The 15,209-nt window shown below is 44.0% G+C and overlaps 1 protein-coding gene across 1 annotated transcript in view; it reads left to right on the top strand.

Moving 5' to 3' along the window:
* Positions 1–15,209, top strand: part of FSTL4 (follistatin like 4) — a 182,702-nt gene that overhangs the window by 58,808 nt on the left and 108,685 nt on the right. The gene's annotated exons all lie outside the window — the stretch shown is intronic.

The raw sequence follows: 15,209 nt of genomic DNA, 5'->3' as shown, positions 1-15,209 counted from the left end.
CAGGCAAATAAATGATAAAGTGTTGGAGATGTATTCCTGCAGAAAAGAAGTGGCAGATCGGTTGGTTGCAAAAATGTCTGTGCCCAGAAGTGGAGCACTTCAAATGGCTTTCTGAGGCTGGGTGTTTGCACAAAAAGAAAAGGGCTCTGAAGCAAGGCTTATATGCAGCTGTTCACAAATGTTTGCTGTTTTGTGACTTTTTTTTCCGGATCTTTGATCTAGTTGATCTTTGGATCAACTTTATAGCCAAATAATTATGTATGTAATGCAGAGGGAAAAAGTAGATAGCTCACTGCTGAGATTTAGATCATAGCAATATGGGCTCCTGCAAATAACAAACCAGAAATTTCTATCTAAGATTGAAGCCTTGCTTTGGCCTTCGTGGATCTGCTCTTCTGATCTTGGAAAGCAATGAAGTTGCTAAGAAAGCACATGGAGACCACGTGCAGGAGGAGGTACACAAACAGGAATGTCAAGGGGCAGAGAAGCTTTGTGCTTCTGCTTTGTTGCCTCTCCCTTTGTGTGTCAGGAGACCTGAGTCCAGTAGGAATTCAGCTGTGCTGATGTTAAAGACGGTTCTGGTTTACCAGTAGGATGCAATCATCTGCTGTTGTTGGACAGGTACGATAGTAAATTTCATTATCATTATTGCACTGAAGTGCTGTTGGGATGGAGTCTTTTATCTTTTTCTGTTAATAACTTGTGGGCTGTGTACCTCCTGTCACAAATCAAGTGAGGCTGCGGTACTGGGAGGAGTGTGATATAATGCCAGGGAGTGGAAGGAGTCGTAAATTATTTTACTTCTAATGAGAGGTCATATAAGGGTCTCACTGGAGTATATCTTGAAAACTGATTGTCGAATATGCCTCCGTCTACCTACAGAAAGATTAGAGTGGGCTGTTGCAAATATCTCCAGTGACATTTATGTGATCAAATATGAAAATAATTCTTTTATCTTCAGCTCAATGGGCACTTGAGGCCCTGAGGAGTTTGACTGTGTGCACGGCTATCCATCAGAAGCGCTCATTTACTAATACTTGCAAGTGCGTGATGGTAGAAGAGTCTACTTATGAAAGAGGGGCCCATTTAAAGCAGCTTTTTATAAAGAGACTTAATTTATCTTTGCGATACCTTTTGTAGATAGGAACACCGTAGAGTTCTTGTGCTTTGGAGGAAGTCCTGAGACACCAGCCCCAGAATTCAAGACTTGTCCAGACTCTGCTTTGCTCAACGTTGCAAAGTCTTGTTTGCTCTAAGGACTTGTCTTTGGGTCATAGAGTCATACAGTGGTTACGGTTGGAAGGGACCTTAAACCCCAAGGATTGGGACTGGATGGGGGGAAATACAGATGTTCATTTCCAGGGATGCTCAGCATCCCCCAAATCCCACTTGGCACTGCAGGTTTTTCTTTTCCAGTTCCCCAAAAGACACCTATATTTTTTTTTTCCATTCTCGTACATAGCCTGCCTTTTTACAGTGATGTTTCTGGCCTGGGTTTTTATTCATTCCTTATCGCATATACTGCTAAAGAAGATGAGTTCTCATTGCAGTAATCAGTGCCTCTGGAATGGCTGTATTATACCTAATGGTACAATGTCCCGCTTGAATGCTTTCCTGAACAGGCCGTGAAATGATGTCAGAAGTTGTAGTTTTGTGTCCCAGTTTAAAGTAACCCTTAAACTCTTGCAATGGGGCATTCCTTAAATCTGCTTTCCAGCAAAATAAAAGCTTTATGGAAGCAGAGAAAGAAACAAACTCTCTCCACTTCCATCATGAGTAATAAAGTACTTTTCATGACTGTCTGCAGAGATAAAATGTAGGAGAAAAAGAGTTTACCTTAAGGGAGAATAAACAGGCAGAGTAGGACTGAGGAATATTTGGTTTCGGCTCTTCTTTCTGATATGTGGCTCCTGGGGTAACCATCTGTGTATCCTTTCATTTCTTTGTCATTCTTGATTTACAAACAGGAGACTGAACCACTTCTTTATATCAGTAGATTTATATTAAGCTGTTAATCTACAGATATGCACAGTAGCGTTGTAAATGCAGTGTAAGTTTTGTGACTGGAGAACCATCTGAAAGGTGCACGATGTATTGTTTCACCTAGATGTTAGGTATATATCATGGGCATACGCTGTTTGTTTTCTCTCGAGTAAACAGTTTACTTATTTCAATCTAATTAGGCTGCTGAGTGGGCTTCCTCGTGTTTTTTTGTCCCAGTTGGCTTCTTCAATTAGGATTGAAAGCCCTGCCCAGAAGCACACAGCAGCATCTGTGTGCTCTGCTGGTTTGCCCAGTTATCAGCGACAAACGGGAGGGCTGTCAGGGGTGCAACAGGTAAAAAGAACCTCCGCTCCCTTTTTAGGGCTGTGACCTCAGATTGTCCATAGTAGGCTGATAACAAAGCTGACAGGAAAGAGCTCTGTTTCTTTCCTGTGTTGGTATGTTGGGGAATGATTGAGGTCTTTCAGCATATTCTTCATGGTGTGACTAGAAGCACTGTGCTTTTTTTTCTCCCTCAGCACACAGAGGTGGATTGCATCAATGTTGTGGTTTTGAAAGGTTTCCCTGAGGGTAGCAGCACCCAGACTGCAGACTTGGAGCTGGGTCTGCTGGGGGAGGCTGGTGAGATCCAGGAGTTGAAAGAGGCAGAAAAATACCTACGTTCCCCTTTTGGTCGATTGACAAACAGTCCATAAGTAGGTAGGAAACCTTCCTTAGGAGTTGAAACCCAAAGGGGAGTGCAAAGCAGAAGTCCTACATCCAGAGGTCTCTGGGGAAATATCCCTCCTGCACCGAGCTGCTAAACTCCTCCCTGGTCTGTCTTCACCATTATGAAGCAGTTTTGTTCTCTCATTGAACAAGGCTTTGCTTGAGACTTCATGGTTTTTTATTTATTTGCTTTTTAAACATATTTTTACCGCTTTTTTGTTTTCTTGTTGTCATAGAATTGCTTGGAGATTTTGATTCTGTAACAAAACACATCAGGAGAAAATGATTTTGCTCCTTGCCAAAGAGAAGAGGTTTCTCTTCCCCAAAAGCACTCCAGTAACTGAAAACCAGAGAGACGTCTGTGCTTGTAATGACAATTGTCCCACAGATGTCCAAAATGAGCAGTTGCCCTTGGAATGTTCCTATCTGAATAAATGCCTCACATAATGCTGCTATTATCATTTTTGCTCAGTGATTTGGACTATACTTTGCTCTTCCATGGCAGCAGTTCCTTTATTTCCACTCTATTCATTTTTCTTTCCTTTTGAGTTCTTACACCCACTCAGTCTGTTCACTTATTTTTTCTCTCATTGTTTTTGGCCAGCAAAGGCTGCACATTCACCGCTCAGCACAGATTGTCTTCTCTTACCTCTTCCCTTTCTCTTCAAACACAGGAACAATTTACTTCTCTAGCAGTGAGCATATCCTAGGAAAAAAAACAGCTCTTCTATTTAGTGCCATGCATTTCCATTTCCGGGATTTAGTAATATTCTTCCCCTCTGCCACTTCTTCCCTCTTGCTGTTTTCTGTGAGATCAGCAATCCTAAAGCACAGCATCAGCTCAGCCCTGTTAGAGGAAGGGCAGCCATGCTGTTTCCCAAACTCATTCCTTATCTGCTCTGGTTCTGGCATACTCTGTTTATCCAGCTGTATCATTACTGCCTTTAATGAGATGCTCAGTTTTTCTGGCTGGGATGTGTAGTGACTTTCTACTGCTGCTGGTCAGATTTAGTTGGAGCTCTCACATGGCTTCAGTGCAGCACAGCTGACCACATTTGTGAACTTCACATTATGTAAATGTAGCTGTTCTTATTACCTTATTCTTTAATTTTTTTAATTCAGTCCAACTTCTACTAAATGTCCAATTTTATGTGATCTCGCAGAGCTCGTGTGGAAAAATGGGGCGTTATAAAAACCCATTCATGCTCTGGTATTTCAGTCCTGTTCTTGTTCTTTTTCTATCCTCTCCCAGAATGTTAGCAGTAATTTTTTTCAATAATTTACTGTTATTACTTAAAGTTATTTTTTTTCTTATTAAGGAAATACTTTTAATTTTCCTTCTTAGCCAAGGACAGTTTTTGCCTCATAATACATCATACTTTTGTACTGATTTGGGGTGGGAAATGGAAAGAAATGTGTGGTAAAGCACCTGCCTGCCTTCTGTACGCAGTCCTGCTGCTGAGTTTGAGCTTTGCAGTGCTGCTCAGAGGACGTTCCATACCACAAGCTCTCTGTGCAGCCTCCCAATATAGGCATTGCCAACTGCCCATTCCTGAGGCTGTGCCACCCCAGACCTGAGCATCCTGCTCAGAGCGGGAGGTGATGCTGGAGGTCTCAGTGCTGGGTCCTCTCCCACCTTTTGGGTTATCCATGGTCTCACCATTTTCACAGTCTAAATGGCATTTTTCATTTTTGACTTCTTATATATCCTTCCTCCTATTCTCCAAAAGTTGTTTTGCTTGTTCTTCTTATGTTATGGAACATAATAATCTTCTGCACGATGACAGCAAACTTTCAGTGCTTAAATGTTAAGAAGAATTGCAAACTGGGAGGAGAGATAAAAAACCAACCAGGCTGATAACTCATGCAAAGTGGACTGCAGCAATCTTCAGTAGTTATGAATTCAGCCTTGGATGGTGGTGGTTTGTTTCCTCGCTACTTTAGTTATTGTCTATGTGTTAGTTCTGTGTTTTGTTACTTGCAGAAGTAATTTGTTCTAGAAAAGAGCATTCCAAAACATCTTGGAGAATATCTTGGGTGTTTTTCTCATTTAGTGGTGGCAAAACAGATCCGTTGGGTTGGCTGGACTGCAGGCTGCAGAGAAACCTGCTCCATTTAGCACTGCAGCTTTCCAGGTGGAAAAATTGGAGTGTGAGTTAATGGCACATTTTCCAGCCCACAATTAGTATTTGCCAATTTGAACCTGCAGCACTGCTGCCTGGCTGGAGGCAGTGAGATGGGCTTGGGGAGTTGGGATTTGTAATTAATGCCTCTGGGGAGAAGGCCGGGGTCTCTAGCATGCAGGACTGGCCTTTAATGATCTTTTTGGTGCCCTGTGTAAGCATGCTAGAGCTTTCAAATGTTAGAAAGAGAGATAAGCATTTTGTATAATAGAGGTTTCTGTTTCATTTCACTAGGCTAATACAGTTCTTAATACAGCAAATACTTCAGGATTCTGAATATCCAAAGGATTCCTTGTTATTCCCATGCTGTTTTATCAGCTTTTTCCTCTGAGACTTTTGAGGAATGATCAGTTTTACCTGGATTGTCAGGCTGATTCCTTTAAAATGTGATTGACAGCTTGATTCCTATATAAACTGACTGCATCTGTCTTTGGGGTAAGCTGTGCAAGATCCATTGATTTATGTGAGAATGCAAACACGAGGCGGTTTGCTCCTGGCTGTGGTAATAGGGATCTTGTAGGAGTTTGTCTAAGATTTGTAAGATTATTTTCCATCCATTGTTGTACCTGCAGAATTTCACCTGCCTTTTATCCCAAATGTTAACTGAATAGAAGAGGCTTTCTTTCTCTGTAAATCTGGTGTTCTGATGCCAAACAGCTTGCTGACATTTCCTCTTGGACCTATTGTGGTTGCAAGCACCTATTAATTCTCAATGGAAGGATAATTTTAAATTTATTCTTTGACTGAAACAAGTACATTTAATGTTAGTGACAATACCATGTAGAGCATACTGCTGCTGCCAGAAGAACCATGAAGAGCCCGACAGCCTTCCAAAACCAGCTGCTGGTTGTCCTCCTTCACTGGAAGACGTGTAGGATGACTTCTGTTGGCTTTTTCATTCTAATGTTTTCTTCCTAGACTCCAATACAAAGTGAAGAAAAGCCTTCATTGAATGGGAAGCTGTTGGTAGAGTTACAGTGAGCAGCAGTTACCGACAAAGCTCCTGGTTTTGGAGTTTGGGAGTGGATGTTCTTTAAGGCCCCCAAAAAACCAACCCACCCACAGTTGTGAAAGACCAGGCGATCACTTTAAAAGACAGTTGAAAAGGTTGAAAGGTTGAGATGAACATTAAAGATTGAATGATTCAATTGCAACAAAGGCCGCTGGAAACTAAGTCATGGAATCTGCATATATCAAATACATCTTAGAATTAAGAGAGACTTAGGCAAAGAGATTCAGGAGTGCTTTAAAGATGAAAAGGGCTGACACTTGAGAATGGCTGATTAAAAGGCGTGCAGCCCAAACACTACTTTCACTGGGTGCTGAGTATAAAAATCCTTGCTACAAATTGGGATTCCGAATGCTGGGGAATACCATCAGACTCTATACTGTAGATTCAATTAGGTGGCTGAGGAAAACCAATAGGCTTCCATCAGTGTTAGCTCCCCTTCCAGCCTCAGCTCCGCAGTGTAACAGATGTGCAGATCCCATTCCCTGTGGTAGAGTGATCAGTCACAAATTAAGACCCACAAGGAAGATTTCCAGGTGATATTTAAATGGGAGGCTCATGCTAATAGTATTTTGTGTTTTCCATCAGTGTCCAAGAAGGCTTTACGAAGATTAATGAATTAGATATTGCAGCGGCCCTACGTACTGGGAAAATATTAATCCTTCTTCTACAGAGAGAAAGTCTGCAGTTTAGGAGGGAACCAGAGGCTTTCTCAAGATCACAGAAGTGGACATCAGAGCGCTTTGAAATCATCCCTTCTGTGGTCCCTTAAAAATCCCATGGCACGTGCTGTTCTTTTTCCTGTACGTTTGCAGGGCTGAAGGGGAGGGAAGGTCTGGCTGGGGCTGTGAGTTCCAGTCAGCAGAGATGTGGCTGTGGGCAGTGATGTTTGTGAACAGGGAGCTGTGCTGTGCATGGCACTCACAGTAGCAGGCTTTGAAGCCTATCCAGCTGTGATGCTATGCAGACAGTGGCTCTGCATTCAGTTTTGGGACAGAAAAGGAAATGCTGCGATTTTACAGATGGAAAGGTGGAAAAAAAGCACTGTTTGGGTTTATTTTGCTCATTCAGTTAAAAAATCAGAGGTGGGAAGAACTGCACAATGTGGAGCAAGACACACGCTTGCTAAAATGTAACCTGCATAGTGAAAAGGCTGGGGCGTGAGGAGTCCATGCAAAAGGAAGGTGTTTGTTTTGCTTTTAGTGGGGGTTCTTTTCACTGCAAGCAGCCTGATGAGCAAACACAGGTTTGCCTGCAGAGGGTCCCCCTGTAAAAACCTTGGTGTTTTCACTCTTCCCATAATGATTACAGTCTCCTTTCAGGTTCTGTCTCAGGGATTTGCTTTACCCTGCTTGCTTGCTTTGCCTCTGCCACATGGGCACTGCAGTTAAAGAGAATTTAGTGACTGCACCTGTTGTTTGGGGATAACACGAGGAATTTTACTTTTGAAGCAATTTGGGGGGAATAACAGAAGTGTCAGTGGGATTTTATCTGTTTATCCTGTTCAGATCATTATGATCAAGGCATAGAAAAGCCTCAAGGGGCAGAATTTGATTGCATCCAGAATACGTGCAGAGCTTTTGCCTCACAGCCAGAGCTCAGGCAGTGCTTGGCTGGGCAGCAGTACTGACTCTCTGTTGTCCTGGCCCAGCAGCCCCAACCCTGGTTCCCCCTGCAGGGTTAGGAACACGGACGCCCTGCTCACACAGCACAGCTCCCTCCATCCCCGCTCTCCCTCTGCTGAGATTTTTGGCATTACCATGACTTCATTGACTTTTTTGTTTTTTCCCCCCTCTCAGTAAATCTGGAGGAAATGCTGCAAAAACATTTGCGGTGAATATTTTATTTTAATTTTGTCTATAATCGCTTTGGCTGAATCTGCGGCCCTTTAGTTTGCTATTTTGTGAATATTTTAGCAAATTGGTTTACCAACAGGCGCGTTGCCAGCAAGCAAATGTTCCTGGCTATTTGAGGAAAATGGGGTTTAGCTTTGTGTTTGCTGCAGGAACTCTGTCAGGGCTCCTCTGGGAGGAGCTGCTTGGCCAATTAGAGCAAGTCTCATTAGGAAATGGGATTCTCAGACCATGTCAAAGGCTGATGAGTGGCAGGACCAGCTGCATGAAGTGGTCCCTGTGCACAGCAGCTGGGTGCCTTGCAGGTAAAATGCTATAACAAAGTGCTTGTGGGCTCTCAGGAACCTCTGTTTGGTTTTTTTCATCTTTGTTTTGGATCAGAGCTGTGCTTGGGCTGTAATGAGAGAAGGGCATAGAAGTAAGAAGAGATCTCTCTTGGGCATCCCTTGCCGTGCAATGGGTTTTGCTGGGCTGTCTTCTGCTGTGCTCTTCTTGCCCGAGGTGTACAGCAGGCTGAAAGAAAACCACTGCAGTGCTGCCTTGGGATGGGACTGCCAGGGCTGGGGAGGTCACAGTGCTGTGCATCTCCATCCATGAGTTCCTCTGACTTCCCGACTTGTTCCATGGGTTGGTAATCATCAGACTTCACCCTCGGCCCTGCTGTAGGCAGGAGGGAGACGTGGCTGTTTTCTGGAGAATGTAATTGATAGGAAGCAAGAGCACTGGGATCTGGGACACCCCAGGTAGCATTGGGCCACAGCCTCATGTCCAGCACAGATGTCAGCACACCTGGCAGACATCTGCCTCGCACTCATAATTGGGTATCACAGTCACACAGGGCTCTGTGGAAAATGTTTAATTCTTCCAGACACATTTTGTTTGGTTTTAAAGGTGAAATGGCTTGTTAGAGCCAAACAGAGCAGCAGAAAATCTTGCTGAAGCTGTGTGGAGTTGAGGAGGTAAAAGGCTGTTAGGACAAAAAGCCCAGCACCGCTGGGCCCATGAGATTTTGGCCACACCGTTGCTGGAACAGAACCTACAGGTAATTGAAGGCATTTTGCAGCCCCCGCTGGCATTCAGCTAGGTTTTATTTTACATAATGAGCCTGTGCAGATCGGAGCACAGCTACTTTGGGGTCGCTTCAGAAATGTGGACAGGTTGCAGTTTTGGGCTCATCAATTCCTGCCAATTCCTCGGGCTCTTCTGCAGCTGAACAGCTCGGTTCTGCCAGACTCTTCCAGCTGGGCCTCCGTTTCAAGGTACGTTCAGTCAGTTTCTTAAACTGACAGCATTTTCCTATTGGACAGAAATTACTGAATATAATTTTGGGGACACTGTTTTCCTTTCTTTTTCTTTTCTGCACTGTCTTTCCCTGTGTTATATGGACATCTGGCTCGTTTTTTCCCTTTCAGTCTTGCTGCAGAGCACCTGCTCTGAATCAGCAGAGGTCATATGCGTCTCCTTTACACTTTATTGCACTCACCTTTGTTTTGGAGGCTTCAAAACTGCGAAAATTGGAGAAATATTTAAGAACTGCTTCTTATCGTGTTTGCTACTGTTAGGGTCATAGGAGTGGCTGTTGTTTGTAATGGCATCTGACCTGCGCTGCCTTATCTCTGGTAGTCTAAGCTCTGCAAATGGAGCAATGCAACTTATTTTTCTTGACAATAGCACATGTAAAATACCACCAGTATCCAAAAGTGCATCCAGCAGACATGTAGCTACCTGGAATCCCTGAGCTTTGTCTCGTTGTTCCTCAAAAAGGCTCCAGAAAAACCTATTGGTCCTAAGGAGCTGGGAGAGCTCTGACATTTTCAAAGCAATCAGGCAGAATTACCACATCTCTAAGTATATCTTTAACCTATTTACTGATATTTTCTTAACATCGTCTCATGGTGTTCATCACTCAGAAAGCAGCTGAAAGCTCCATCTGCCAGATTGCTTTAAGAGGCGTTTCAGTTTGGGAGCCCAAAATCTCTTATTTTAAACGGGCATGTTTTTACTCACTTAAGCTTCCCATTTTTTCCTGCTTCTGGTTACCCAGCAAGTGCTCTTGTGCTCCTGGTGCCAGGCAGTGAGCTACTATGTTCTTTTTCTTTTGGGAAAGCCAAGAAGCTGCAGTTTTAAGCTGGGATAAGAAGGAGGCCTGCAGTGCAGGGCAGCACTCCGAGCATTGGGTGGGTCAGCATCCTGCAGTGCTTCTGAATGGTGGAGGTGAACGTCTGAAAATCCTTGCTCTGATCAACAGGAGAAAACTTAATGTATGAAAGAAAGTACTTTAAGCTGTTATAGAAATGATGTTCCAACTCAGTCTCAGGCTGAGTTACGTTGTGAGTGAGCAGGTATTGTTTAAAGCAGAGCTGAAGTGAACTTTGTGCCTTTTGAGAGATTTCAAATGCTGAGAAAGTAGGTAAGATGATCACGCAGAGGTTTGATGCTGCGTCCTGCCTCTCTGTGCTCTATGCAGCTGTGCATGTTTCTGGGAGGCCTGCCTTCATCTGTGACGTTTAAAGGCTTTAAAAAAAGCACGTAACACTGATGCAAATCTTCTGCTCTGAGCTCACTGGTAAATAATGCAGAGTGAGGAAACTTCTGAGCACTTCCAAAAGCGCTGCCCTCAGTTTTCCTGTTATTACTGTGTTTGGCTTGATATTTGCTACAGAGGGGAAAAACCTGAGCGTTCCATCACAAAAAGCACAGAATAGGGTGTTAGCTAGCGGTTTATTGCAATTATATTTCTGCTGGCAGTTTGCAGTTATCTTTGATCTGCAAAGCATGTGCTCAGTAATATTGTTTATAATCACATGAGGAACATAGGATCATAGCGGCTGTGGCAGGTGGCAGTTGCATGACTTCTCTGCAGACCTCAGCAGTACTGAGAGTTGGTTATAGCGACAGTCACTGCTTGTACTGATACCACTGCTCTGCAGAGGGTTGCTTTGCCTCAGTCCTTGCTTTGTGCTGCTTCTCAATGCAGCAAGAAGTGCAGAGAGGAGAACTGATGTATTCTTTTGCGGGTTTTTTTGGTAGAGGAGACGCGTCCCATGTGGACATCATCCCCTTTGCAGGTTCTTGGCCTCCTCCATAAGTCTCTTAGGCTCCATTTACTACAGAGGATTCCATGGCAGGGTATGTTTGGAGTAACTCAGTCTGTCTTTCTGGATTGTCCCCCTCACTTCTAATAATTGTCTAATGAAAATACCAAATGTTGAATTCTGGATATACACCTCTCTAAAACAGCCTAGCACTGATTGATCAAAATTGATGCAGGGTCTTCATCAGCATGCTGTCCTTAACTTATTACTGCAAGAACAGTTTTTAATCCTTAACTACACAGGGAACATTTGTGGGAGTTTTACAGCAGGGAAACCGTTCAGGTGAAGTATTGACACTCAGAATTTCAATACAGTATTAAATCCCTCTTAAGCTATAGAAAATGAAAAAGTTTATGAAGGGAAGTAACTCATGCCTTCTAATTTTATTTTTATGAAGCAGTTTCCCCCTCAGAACATCTCTGTAAACTAATACCTCGTAATCAAGTCTGTCATTGTAAAACAAAATAAAATGTTTAACGAGCATAAAACAAAATTGGGAATTTGTGGGGGAAAATGCTGTCAATGTATATTTAAAGCAAAGTTCTTTGCTGCAGGGCGTTGAGCTGTGATGCAAGAAGGGATTCTCAGCATGGATAAACTGTAATAATTTTTAACTAATTGCAGCTCACCCTTTTGGAGAGTGCTGCGGTGCAGCGCCGCATGCGGTACAGCAGTGTGAAGTGCTGAGTTAGAGCTGCATGTTATCCTGCAGTTTTCAAGCTGTTAGAAGCCTGAAGAAGTGTGGTGTGAGCAGGCAGGTGGCACACACTCAGCAGCTTGGCAGGCAGCTGGGTGGTGCTGTGGGTGGTGCTCTGGGTGCTGCTTGCTGTGCAGACCTCATGATCTTTGGGCGCCCTCAGCACCCGCTCCTCCTCACCTCCACATCTCCTTGCCTGCATTGCTGCCTGCATTTCCCACAGCACAGACTTTGGCTGGCAGCTCCGGGCCGACTTTGGTGTTAATGCTGTTCTCGGGGCAGAAGGAATTTTTCTTCCCTCCAGGTTGGAGGAAAAGGAGGGCAGGGCTCCTTTTACACCAGTGAGAACAGAAGTGCTTGCATCAAATTAACGCTGCAAAAATTGCTGCTCAGCATGTCTTATTTATTGTCTTAACCAAGCACTTTCCTCCATGAGTTCAGAAGTTTGCTCACATGGCTTGTGCCTTCATGCACCCTTTGTGCAATTTCTTCATGCAGCAGTTGCAAATGAAGATGCTAACAGCTATGTTCCAAAGCCTTGCTCTCCAGCGACCGAAAATGCAATCAGTTTTCCCACGTTTCTGCCATCTGTTGGGGACATCCTTAAATACTACAGCCTCACACCTGCTCTGTGCAGACTTTTCAGGTAGGAAATGATGGGAACGTAGGCAAAATGCACCACACATCCCACGATTCTGTGAATGGGCACGGTGAGGGTGGGTTGCTTGGTTGTGGCTGATGATTATAGAGGTCTTTTCCAGCCTTAATGATTCTGGTTTTCTCTGCCAATCATTGATTGCATGCAAAAACTGATGGCACCCTAGGCTTTATATAAAACCTTTGTAGGTTTTGCAGGTGCTGGTTATGATCATGGAGTTTCAGTGTGCAGGGGAGTCAGTGGGGGGTGAAGCAGTATGAATGAATATGTTTTTATGTGCTATAACACTGAAGGATTTTCATGGTGCTTGGGCTTTTGAGGCCTGTAACAACTTTTGTTGAAGTCAGGAATTTAATTTTTTTGCTTTTTATATGAATGCTTTTGCATTTTATTATGGCTGGATTAAGGCTTAATTGTCAGTGCTTTCACAAATTGCACTGCAATAAATACACAAAAAAGTGGATGTAAACATAACTTGTGGAATAAAATGCAAATATGTGCATTTGTGTAAAACGTGTTTGGGTCTTGCACTCAAATTTACATTTTAAAGTAGCTGCTTTTAACAGTTATGGCTGCAGAAATCCCTTAATGTTAAATAGATGAATCTTTATCTTCAGACCAGGTTCAGATGTAGAAATAGCTGCATATATTTCTAGTACAAAGTAACTTTACAGGGTCATGCACTCTATCTAACGCCTTGTCGTTTTAATGGATTCTGGTTTAATTGCTCACATCCCACAGCTGAAAGCGGTTTTTCCTCATTCTTCTCAGATCTCGTTGTTACCATAAAATACTGTCCATGGGTCACAGCCTAAGCTGAAGCAATTTGCTGAGTGTTTTCCCTGCGTTTGGGGTTGGAAGTACAGGTGCTGAGGCTGGCAGCAGTGCTGTACAAGTGAGTTTGGCGCTGGGGCTGTGAGGGGAAGAGAGGAGGAGCATCCATGGATGTGCAATGGAATCGATGCAACCCACAGCGTGAGCTCAGGCAGGTGGTGATAATTCCTCTGTAAGCCTCAGCATGACAATGAAGCTTTGCCATTTGATGATGGGAGGCTTATCCCAAATCAGCCTCTGCAGAAGTGGAATTATTTGGCAGGAGCCCAGGCATCTCAGGGGAGTTTGGTCAAAGGGCGCTCATGGTCCTAATAGCGATTCCCAAATTTTGCAGATGCGTTAATGCTTTCTCAGCTCCAACTGGTGTATCTTCTACCCATGCATGCATACTCTAAGCATGCCTGAAAAGCAAAGCCAAGGGGCCACGGGTAGGAAGGAGGCAGCTGTGGATCCCAGTTGGAGCCCTCTGGCTGCTCTCACTGTGAGCACTGGGAGTGGGAGTCGGTGGGGATGAGGAGTGCATCAGTGCTGTATGCTTCTTGCAGTGCTGGTAGTTTGTTGTAAAAATCTTTCCATCAATTCAGTTTACATCGTGCCTTAAACTGCTTGTAAAATAAATATAACTGACAGATCTGCAAGTAGCAATACACAGATTGTGCACAGAATATTTTTCCCTCGAAGCAACCCAGAGGTAAAAAGTAGATTAGATGCTCAGAGCACCGGGTTGCATACCTGTGTGTGAAGGATGAGAGAGATACGGCCTAATATATTTTGGATGACAGTCATTCAAACTCTTTGCTGTGTTGATAATGAGAACAAAGTGACCAAATTTGATTTAAAATAGATTCTACTGAAAATGGGGAAAGCATTATAGCAACTGTAGCGTATCGTTTACCTTAGGAAGTCTCCTTGACTTAATTTGCCTGTGGAAAGGAGGAATTGAAAAAAACCCCCCCCCCCCCGGTCTGCTGCCTGGCAGAGACACTTCAGCCTCTGGCGATGGCAGAGCTGCAGGTTTCACTGGGACTGCTGAGCTCAGCACACAGCAGAGGTGTGCAGGGAGAGCCCTTAGCTGGATGCTTTCATACCAGGGAATTCCCCTGGTGAAACACGTGGCTCTAGGTGACAAGCTTGTTTGTTGTTGGTTTTTGACCCTACTTTTAGACATTTCCTTTAAATTGAGATGGAGGAGCATGGCCAGCTGCCATTCCAGCTGCCATTGTGCTTTGCTGACTTGGAACTTGGCAGCTTGGGACTGCTGAGTGTGGCTGCTGGGAGCTGTGCAGTGCTGAGCACCAGCCTGGACTGGGCATCTCTTGGTGCTCCTGGAGGTTGGGATGAAACAGGGCTTTGGGGAGACCTCATTGTGGCCTTCCAGTATTTGAAAGGAGAGTATAAACAGGAGGGGGTACGTCTGTTTACGAGGGAGGATAGTGATAGGACAAGGGGGAATGGTTTTAAACTGAGGCAGGGGAGGTTTAGATTGGATGTTAGAAGGAAGTTTTTTCCCCAGAGGGTGGTGAGGCACTGGAACAGGTTGTCCAAAGAGGCTGTGGATGCCCCATCCCTGCAGGCATTCAAGGCCAGGCTGGATGTGGCTCTGGGCAGCCTGGGCTGCTGGTTGGCGACCTGCACACAGCAGGGGTTGGAACCAGATGAGCATAGTGCTCCTTTGCAACCCAGGCTGTTCTGTGATTCTGTTCACAAGAGCTTGTTAGTGTAGACACGATTAGAATGCATCTTTCATATTTCAGTAGGTGTATCTTACATAATGAATAGAGAAAGGGGTAATACACTGCAGCTTAAAGTACCCAGGAATGGTGAGTTTGAGTCTCTTGTTGCACTTCAGCTGACAGTTGTCAGGGATTTTTGCAGGAAAAATTTCTTTCCATTGTATGCTTATGAAGAATTGGTGACATCTGGTGATCGCTTATAATGAGCTGTCTCAAGACAGCCAACAAAAATAAACCTTTTGGTAACAAGGATTTGTCTTGCTGTGTGTTGAGGAGAGATGCTGCAATTAAGACGTAATTCCTACCTGCTGCTCTGCTTAGAGGAACATTCAAACTGCGTCAGATCAGATGCTCTCTTCAGCATACTACAAAATGAGAAAGGTTGTTCCCAGACTCGTGGGTCTAATTGAATAAAGGCCTATCCAAATGAAAAGG

Source organism: Lagopus leucura, unplaced genomic scaffold (assembly GCF_019238085.1).
Source record: "Lagopus leucura isolate 7727_CA_CO unplaced genomic scaffold, USGS_WTPT01 Super-Scaffold_100030, whole genome shotgun sequence".
Taxonomy (NCBI): Eukaryota; Metazoa; Chordata; class Aves; order Galliformes; family Phasianidae; genus Lagopus; species Lagopus leucura.
The sequence above is the reverse complement of the archived record's forward strand: the minus strand, read 5'-3'. Positions and strand labels throughout refer to the sequence as shown.